At 41.3% G+C, this 10,197-nt stretch overlaps 1 long non-coding RNA gene across 4 annotated transcripts in view; it reads right to left on the bottom strand.

Moving 5' to 3' along the window:
• The window catches only part of LOC132250882 (uncharacterized), a 44,437-nt gene that overhangs the window by 16,762 nt on the left and 17,478 nt on the right, over positions 1-10,197 (bottom strand). The gene's annotated exons all lie outside the window — the stretch shown is intronic.

The raw sequence follows: 10,197 nt of genomic DNA, 5'->3' as shown, positions 1-10,197 counted from the left end.
CAATAACCTTCGTTACACACATTTTATATGCATCATCCATATAGGTTTTTACTAGATGTTAGAAACAAGTGACCAGTTCACAACACACCCACCTTTTAGAGAATGTCAGGTGTAGATCTGAAAAAAGGTTGCCTTTGCCCATCTGAAGTTCATACAATTATTTTGTTGCATGTCCCCAAAAAAGATTCAGGGGTGTTGTAAACTATCTACTTTCTAAACTAAGTGGAGTGAATTTTAGGGACTTGTGAAACACTTTTACAATCTCATCCTGAGGCAATAGGCAGGAATAATGTGGCACATAATGAACCTGCCCACTGATAGGGGTAACCTGAGGTTAAGTGTGCTGAGCAGGATGACTCATCCATATAAGAGTTCAGCACCTGATGTCTGCTGCAAGCTGGTGTTTAAACAACGTGCTCATTCACTTTGCCTCACAATGTTCCATCTCCTCCTGATTGTCTGCAGCCCTGTCTTTGCCATGTTCAGCTGGCTGGCAAATTACATCCTGATTAGGCTGACAGCCTCCTCTTTTGTTCTTCCTTGATCTGTTACAAGTTCAGTAAGGCATCAGAAATGTAAAGGAGCCCCCTAGAAAAAGGTTCTTATCTGGGCTATTCAAGGGTAGGGTGCCCATCACAGAGGACAGCCCAGTTGTCCTCTATTAATCCAAGAACTGGACATCTTTATGTCCTCTATTTTTCTCTTAAAGAAAAAAAATAGAGGACGCAAAGGCGTTGGGTTTTGTATCAATAGAGGACAGAGTAGCAGAAAACCGGAATGTCCTCTATGATGACCACCCTATTCAAGGGCCACTTGCAATAGAAATCCAACCTGGGTGAGTGTTATGAAAATAGTTATACCACTATTGTGGTTGTGGAATCTCCATCCTTGGAGGTTTTTAAGACCCAGCTGGAGAAAGCCTTGGCTGGGGTGATCTATTTGGAGATGATCCAGCTTTGAGCAGGGGGTTGGACTAGACAAACTCCTGATATCCCTTCCACCTCTAATTTTCTATGATTTTATGATCTACTATGGTTTATGAAATTAGGGTACACAAAACAGACAGTGTCCTGCTCTGTCCTGTATATGTACATATACATATAATATGCAGTATATATAGGTGGCATAAACAAAACACACACTGTTTTACTTTTCTGAAGATCAGTGGCAATGTAGAGTTTCAGGTGCATACTTCTCCTATCCAGCACCAGTCTGCATATAAGCCACTCCCAAGTTACTACTGTGCTGATTAACACCTTGCATTCTGTTAAATCAAGGCTCTTTTGAAATTACTTCAGAGTACCCATTGAAAAGTGAGGGTTAGAAAAAAAAACAAAAAAACAGTTCATCAGTTCATTACTATACTATGTAGTATTTTCTGAAATTCTCACTTTTGTTCTCCCCTAAAATTCTTCTCCGATTTAATAAGATGTCTCATGATTTCTTTTTTGTACTACAAGTTACATTTTTCTTTCAGAGGTAATTGTTAGTTGTACAATTTCCTAGATTACATATATCTTGTATATGAGGTTTCCAAATATCTTGAAGGATCTCTCTCTGGGTGTAATACATAATCTACATATACATTAGCATATGATTTATCATCCCAGCAGGTTTCAGTTATGCCAGTTGTAAGTACCCATCATTACCATTTCATCTACTTTTCTTAATTCCCTTGTTCCTTTTTATTGGTGTATTAATGTTTTCCCCATCTTTCATCTTCTCTTTCAAAATAACTTCTTTTCTGTAATGATCTGTAGGCTGGAAGCATGTGACAGTATACTGAATTAGGATAAAGACTCTTCCTTTCTCTCATGTCTTTCAAGATTTTCAGATGAGGATGTTGATAACAACTCTTTTCCTCTTTAACTAGTCATGAGTCTGATGTCATGAATGTTTCCACACTGAGACATTTGCTGGTTGTTTTGTAAATTATCTCCTTTTTCAGTAGTAGTTTCTGGCATCCTCGCAAGAATTACTCCCATGTGGAAAAGTGGATTCATTGCTCTTCCATTGTGTAGACCCACATTTGTCTACACAAGCAGAACTAGTAGACAGTTCATATACCTAAACCAGCCTTGATGTTCCTTACCTCTACACTGTTTTCTCCACATGCAACTGTAGCCCTGACATGTGTTTTGAAGGGGATCTGTCCATCTACCCCAGTAGTCCCTTGCCTGGTCTCACTCTTTACATTTTCCTGCCACGTCTTTGATGCTGGCAGGGGGAGGGGGAGTGTTTGTTTTTCTTATGGGAGGAGTCTCCATGGGTCAGTGAATGCTTGAAAAGACAAGCAAATCTATCCATCTGCTGCCCTGGGGTTTCCCTTCTTCAAGCTCCTGTTTCATCAAGGAGACACCATTGTCATATTTTGTAATTGTGTCAGGATTTTGCCCAACTACAGCCTGATCCCTTTTTTTACCCTCTGGCTCTGCCTTCTGACTGGGGCCACTAGGTGCACCCAGCCTTCAGGGCTCCATGGCTCTTTCCTAAAGGCTCTTACCCCTATTTGAGATGTGGTGCACGTTATACCGCCATAGTCCTTGTTGCCCTCATCTCTCAAGGGGTATCTGTAGCTACCTGATATGGGGGGGGGGGGGGATTCACTCAAATGACCCCATCTCTTCTCTGCTGAAGCACTGGACCCCCAGGCCCTAGCTCTGCCCTGCTCAGGTACTGCCGAGACCTCTGCCATCCCTTCAGTCCCAACCCAGACCTCAGATACCAACAAAATCACAAACATCAGCCTGCTGGCACAAAGGAAAAAACAAATTCTTCTAAATCGCTATTGCAGCTTCCCCTACTTTGTTGCTGGAGTCCCTTAATAACATCTCTAAAACTCTCCAGCCTGCCACAGGCACTGAGCAGTTCACCCTCCTGCCACTGCCGATCACTGAAGCTCTCTCTTTTGCAGCCTGCTGCATCTGACTGCTCCTGTTCCTGCCTCCCCTGCTGCCTGCATGCTCTCAGTTACTTGAATGGCTCTTACATCCTGGAACCCCATGCAGCTAATAGACTCATTATCTGCCTACCCCTCAACCCTGAAGTCATGGCAGAAGTCCTCCTAATAGGAGCAGGGCATCCCTGTTGCAGCATCCACCTTGCTTTGGATTTGTGCAAGAGGCACAATGTTGCCAATAACTTCTCAACCACAACTGGAACTCCCTTGTGTATTCCACAGATTTTAAATTTACCATTTCTGTCTAAAATAGTTTACTGGCTCTGTAATGGGTGGCACCCCTCACTTGGAAAGCCACCTTTTTCCAGAGCACATAGGCAGAGACCCCTTACACCCATCCTAGTTGGAATCGACAGCCTCATTTTGTGGAAGGTTAGGAGGGAATTTGGCATTTATGATTTACACAGAAAAGGATTTCTGAGATTATCTGACCAGCCTAGTTTTTGTTTTTCTTCCCAGAGCTCCAATTCAGACCATTTTGCAACTCAGGAGAGGAAAAACAACACTCCTTTGAGCATTTAAATTTACTCTCTCTCCAATCCCATAAAAAGTCTTTGCTGTGAATTCCTGCCTGTCATGAAAAACATACCAATCTTAATTGATTTTCTCTAATTGTGCTATGTCTTCCCACAGAATTATAACTTGTTAGGACTAAGCCAGCAGTTTCAAAGATATTCAGACTTCATTTTGTAATATTTCCTCCATGGTCACCAAGAACCAATCTTGTCCTTTTTATCTGGGTTACAGATTTACATCATCCTTAAGGGACTGTGTCTTGGCAAATCCCTGTAGTTTTCAGTCTCTTCTGCCATCTCAAAGTCTGAATATTTATTGCATATGTGGGTTACAGTGTTGAAAAGCTGCAGGACATTGTCCCCTTTTTATTAGTCTTCTATTTCCTATGTTATACTAGTTTCTACCTTCCTCATTTGCAGCATCCAATGCATGGACTAACAGAAAAGGGTTCCGTCTTCATTTCTCTTAACAGAAAAACTAGACCAAAGAGAATTTATCTCCCCATCATACCCTCAAGACAGTGACCATCCGGAAGCCTTTTTCTATGATCCTCCTAAAATTGATTAAGAGGATATCAAAACCTCGCTGAAACCATCTACAATTTTGGGGATTGTGTGCATCTGAATTGTATTGTATACATCTGATTTTGAGCTTGTTAACACAAAGAGACCATTTCCTTCTCTTCCTCGTTTCATCTGCAATAAACTGAGAATTCTGACAGTATACAACATTTGCATAAACTCCTTCATCTTCAGGTTCATGTGCAACACTGTGGCAGAACTCTGCTGTTGACCTGAAATATTACTGAGTGATGCAATCTGAAATGAAGTCGCTAAAAAGGTTCCAACACTGTGGTATGGGAACTTCAACTGAGATCTGAGGGCAGTAGACATCTCTGGAGCAGTAGGGAGGGGCAGGAGGCAACCCAGGTAGGAACTCCAGGCTCCAACTGGGGCAGTAAGAGGGGGTACAAAGATAGCAGCTACCTTAGTTTCCAGTGACCCACCATGATTTGTAGCTTGGCCACAGCTCCTGTCCTGGGCAGTGGTGGCACCCAGGGTATAAGGCAGGAGCCCTCTTATTCCTTGCATCCTTTTCCCCAGAGCAGAGGTCTAAGAGAAACTTCTGCAAGGAAGCTCTTGGGACTACCAAGTTCACAGAGCAAGCCTTATTTTCTACCTTTCTTCAAATTATTAATATAAAGAGACCTGCTAGGAACTGGGTTATTTTGACACAAGGGGACATGACTTAAGCAGCGCAGCACAAACTTATATCAGCTGAGAATGTGATCCTAATTGAGGGCCAACATATTCTGTTGAAACTCCTCATATACTTTATGTATTACAATACAGAAATGTGTATGTTTTAATGTAAAAGAAAGAGTAGCTACCATATGCAGCCATTGTTTTAACAGTTAAAGTACGCTAGGCCTCTGACATTCTTTTCATCAGTATTGCATAGTATTGCACACTGCTGAATTTAATGGAGTTATACCAAGATCAAAATTCAGTTCATGCTGAATATGTAATACCCCACTAAATACTTCTGCAATAGCAAAGATTTGAGGCCATATCCTAATCTCCCTATTCTTTTTTAATGTGGATCTAACACTGCTGATTTATCAACGCAGCAAGTGATACCAGTATAAAGCAAGAGTAACACCACTGAAGTTAATGGAATTAGTCAAGTGCAAAACTAACGCAAGAATAGAATTGGGTCTCAAATGTTAGTCTCTATGCTGTACATGACCTGCTTCTTCTATATTTTTGTTCTCAGACGCACACTGAGACAAAACACATCCTTTTTCCTGGGTTTGAAAACTTTCATTGCTATATATTGGAAAATACAAGTTCAACTTGTCATCTGCAAATTAAATTCTCGCCCACACAATAGCTACTTCACCAGAGTTTCTGCAGTAGGATGGAGATAGAACTGCTGCTTTAACTCAGTGGCAGAACACCTGTCTGGGGAAGATGCAAACAAAGATCCTAGCCTTGCCTATGACTTAACTTCAAGTTTAATCTCCTCCCTGGTTACTGTGCTGCCCTCTAAAAGAGACAGGTGCAGCAGCCTCTTCATGCAGTACAGCTGGCAGGCCTATACCCTGTTTAAAATGCCAGAGCTTTTATTTAGCAAAACAAACCAGCCCCATTTTAATCCATTTGGCAGCCTGGGGGAGTGGAAGGAATGATTTGCCTGACCCTTTGATTTTACCATCTCTCCAATACTATGAGAAGGCCTTGCTGTGAATTCCTCTTAGTCATGAAGAAATCACTGTTATAGGGAATTCACTCTCTCAGCAGAGGGGTCCTCCTTTCTTTATCCCCACCAATTTACATCTAACACATGAGAAAAGCATTGCAGATTCTTGCAGCACTGCCTTGCTGAAAGCAGAACACAGCGATATGCTTGGTAAAATGACACACATGTAATACTTTAAGAACCAGACCCTGGAAATAATTCTGTATGTACATGTGGCCTTTATTCACTCACCTAATTCTTCTTTTTAAATGATGCATCCTACTTTTTAAGTGATGCAGCTGCAAATTCCATTCTTTGGTTTTCCTCATTTAATGTGAGAGCAGATGGGGAAATACCTATTAAATGCTCAACTGAACAGCAATCATTATCACAGCTGAATTCGCACCTTGCAAGGGTTTCATCCTTTGGAACATATGCCAGGGCTTCAGGGAAATGCATGTTCCTATGAGCCTTTGCTAAGGAAGTGTCAGGCAGCCTGACCAAAAGAGAAAATTTACCAGGGCTCCATTAGGTGGAAAAACACAAAAGACAAAAACTACATGTTCCACAAGCAGAGAGTAAATGTTAATGCCACCTGTTGAGTCACTTCCTCTTAGTCCTTGAATAATTTGGGGAGCATACCTGGAAGATAATAAGCTTTTGGGGCTAGTGATCATCTTTTTGTTGTGCATTTATTGTGGTGTACCTGGGACAATGGGATCCTTCAAGGGCTACGGCTATTCAAATAATTAGTAACAAATATAGCTGTAAAAAGCATTTGAAATCATCACATTGCAAACAGCATCTTATGTACCAGATATCTGATAGAACAAGATTCAGTGGAATAGTCATTGCCCAGAGACAGTACAATCAACCAGCCATCCAATGCACAAAGTCATATTGGACCAAAACATTCTTTAAAGAACAATTTTGAACCTTTTTTTTTTTAAATAGCCAATATATCCTTTTTTCCCCCCCAAGAAAATTATTTCTGATCGAAAGTCATTTAAAATGCACACCCATTAGACATTTCATGTAGTAGGATGATCAGACTGGAGAAGGATTTCACATTTAGGATAACAGAACCCATTGCGTGGGCAAATGTTTTTTGTTTTTTTTTCCTGAAGCTTCAATATCTGATGGAGACAGTGAGAGACATTGAATCATGGGTCTCTTTCTGCATCACAAATCCTATGGTTCTTATGTCTGCAACTCCAAACATAATACTTCAAAAATAGCAATCTTCCAAGCAGAATTAACTGAGGGCTCATTTAAATTATCTTGCATTTGTGATCATCCCTACAGAAGCAAAGCTGTACTATGTATATGTATCCTCTGCAAATGTGGAAGTGTTTCTGGTTTGGTAAGAGGAACAAATATGTTCATTTGTTTGAATAGCTTTGTTTTAGGCACATGCCAATGTAATTACATTTATTTCACCCCTTGTTGACAATTTTCTTCAGTGAACACATTAAGAGCCGTCTTGATTTTTTAAAGCAGGTTTGAAAACCCCAAAGCTGGGCCAACACTGTATTTCTTAGCCACAACAAACAAAATTAGATTCTCTCTGGTCAGTGACTTGGCTGTCACCCAAAGCAATCTTGCATCAGGCCCTTCCAATGCCTTTGTTACCCATAAAAACCTGCATTTGATCCACTGGAAAACAAACACACTCTCTTATTACAATAAAAAGGAATGAAGGAGCTCAAGGCTCAGCCTATATTAAATATGTATAAAAACAAAAAAAAAATTGTAAAAAAGAATAAAAATAACAAAGCAACACTATCTATATGGTCCAGGTATAATATTGGCCTCTACTTTTGTTGACTCCTTGCTTTAATTGCCTCTTAAGTTATACTTCTAAGGGCTTGGATTCTGTTCCCAGCTGTAGCTCCAAGGGATTTCTATGAGAGCTGAGCACCCACATCAGAGAGCAGGATTTCGCCTAGCACGTTGAAATCCAAGTACATTAATTCATTGTACAAGTAGGAAGTATTTGGTGTGGATACTAGAGAGTTTAAAACCATTCAAAATGTTAAAACAATTTAAAAATTTGAATAGTTAACACATTTAAAACTTAAAATTAAAAATAAAACAATTTAAAACATTTTTAAATTTTAAAAAAAGTGTTGGCTGTAGAGTTTAAAACAAATTTTGAGACACGCTGGCATGTGATAAATGATGGGAAAGTACAGCAAAAGTAAGTGGTTATTCAAGACACTTCAGGCTTTTTGCTAGGGTTTTATTTATTTTTGTTGTTTGTTTTTTTGAGGGGGGGCATTGTTTTTTTTGTTTTTCAGGTGTAAGCTTTTCTGATGCAAAAAGATGTGGCTTTCCCGAGTCTTTATGCCTATTCCAATTTCTAAACTTTTTGAACAAATACAGGATGTGCTCCAACTGCAATTTTTTTTTTTTTATTCTGGGCAATTTTAGATTAAACCCTCACAGACTTCCGGGGGGGGGGGGGGGTTGGTCCTTCTTTGTTGCCTTTCTTCTCTCGTAAGTAGACATAAGCTTGGACGGAGACAAATAAATAGCCTACAGATTAGTTCCTAGAATGGTGCCACAATAGTACCTCATAATACATTTGGGGAACTTGAAAATTGACTTTGTTTCTTTATCTAGACAGAGAAGATGTGATTCCCAAAAACCTTCCTGGTTCACCTGTGTAAAGGCCAGATCCTCTCAGCCTTAGTATTAAGTGACTATTGTAGCAGGGTCCCAACCCCGTTACTAGAAGGAGAGTGGGGTGGAGTAACCCAGGCATAGCCCCAGCCCCTTGGCTGGGGCTTTCTTATCCCCTGTCCCCCCCATCTGCCTACCCCATGGCTCCCTGCTAGGGACTGCCCCACAGCCACCTGAGAGAAGCCAGCTGTTTTCCTCCCCAGCACACAGCTGTACCTGATAGGTAGGGAGCCCATGTGCCAGGCAATAGCATGCCACCAAGTCAGCTGGCCACGAGTAAGAATAAGAGGGAAAGGGAAAAAAGCAGCAGGGTGACCAGAGAGGAGAGAGCCAGAGTTGCTGTGGCTGTCCCTGGTTGAACCCCTGAGGAAAGAGGGGGAACCAACAGAGCAGCTGCCTTATGACAAACTGATTGAATTGTGAGATAAGTTCTTTATTTTTAAGTTTGTATTGGGCTCTGAACAAGCCCCAGTAGTAGTCTGGGAATGGCTTCCAGTGCTTGCTGGGGATTTGATTTGTAGCAAAACAGGGAGCATCCAGGAGCAGGGTGCCCGAGCTCTGAGCAGCTCCCCCACTATGCTGGAAGGGCAGCTCAGGTTCCCATACCATGGACTCGGAGCAGGGCTCTGGGCAGCTACAGCAAAAGTGGCCAGGAGCAGAGATGCCTGGTCAGACATGCAGGCGTGCCCCAGGGCAGCCTGAACTTTGCAAGTGGGAGGCAGGTGCATGAGCCTTGACTGAAGGTAGATGAACACATTCAGCATGGTTAAGTAGTTTTTGTCATCTTCTTTTACCCGTCTTGGTAGTTCCAAAGTATGACCAGAATGAGAAATAGAAGACAAAATGCTGAGGCCATATTAATAGGACTGGACTTAAAGTATTGGAATATAGTGAAGGAGCTTCTCTCATAAGAAATTGATCCTACCATTCAATGCCAAGAGGTTTTGACAGGCCTCCATGCGTTTTGACCGTTAGTCTCCACAAAATCTTCAGATCTCTTCAGGTTCACTCACATCACCAACAAATGCCTTTAAGTTTAGAAACTTGTGTGGAAGTGTTGATTATGCATTTTGATTCTGCTTCAGAATTGAAGCAGCACTAGTCAGAAAATTGGAACATTTCCATCAACACTTCTCTTTTATCATAAAAAAATTGAAAAAAAAATGTTTTAATAACTTCTTCCCCTTCTGTTTTCCAACCAGAACTGTCAGATACAGGAGAAAATAGATCCTTTAATAGGGGACAGTAAAATGAATTGCTTCATGGTTTCTTGTTCCTAATGATTTTGATGTGGTTGCATCAATCCAGGGGTTTAAGTCAGGGATGGGCAATTATGTCAGCTGGAGAGCCACTTAATGAGTTTTGGTGATCTGTCAAAGGCTGCATATATAGAATCTTTCAGAACGTGGCATTTTAACTAATTATAGATAAAAAGAAGTCATAAACTAAAATTCAAAACATCTACTATATTTTAATTTTTATTTCAAAAATTAATTTTTGTCCTGACTTATACTACTCAAAACATTTACAGGCACATAAAACTAGAGACACAGAGACAGACGGGCAGGGGAGAAAAAAGTGAGCTGGAGCCCAGATAGGCAGTGGTGCCTTACATGTGTCCATGGCCGCCACTCCTCCTCCGTTCTACCTCCTGCCCAGAGCAGCGTAGCAGAAGGAGGAGGAGGAGGAGGAAGAAGAGTTGCTAGAGGCAGGGGGAGGTGAGTAGTATTCAAGCAGCTGCAGAAGTATTGGGAGCAGCCCCACCAAGAAGCTGTGTGCTGGCTGAGGCCGGCACA

Source organism: Alligator mississippiensis, chromosome 5 (assembly GCF_030867095.1).
Source record: "Alligator mississippiensis isolate rAllMis1 chromosome 5, rAllMis1, whole genome shotgun sequence".
Lineage (NCBI taxonomy): Eukaryota > Metazoa > Chordata > Crocodylia > Alligatoridae > Alligator > Alligator mississippiensis.
The sequence above is the reverse complement of the archived record's forward strand: the minus strand, read 5'-3'. Positions and strand labels throughout refer to the sequence as shown.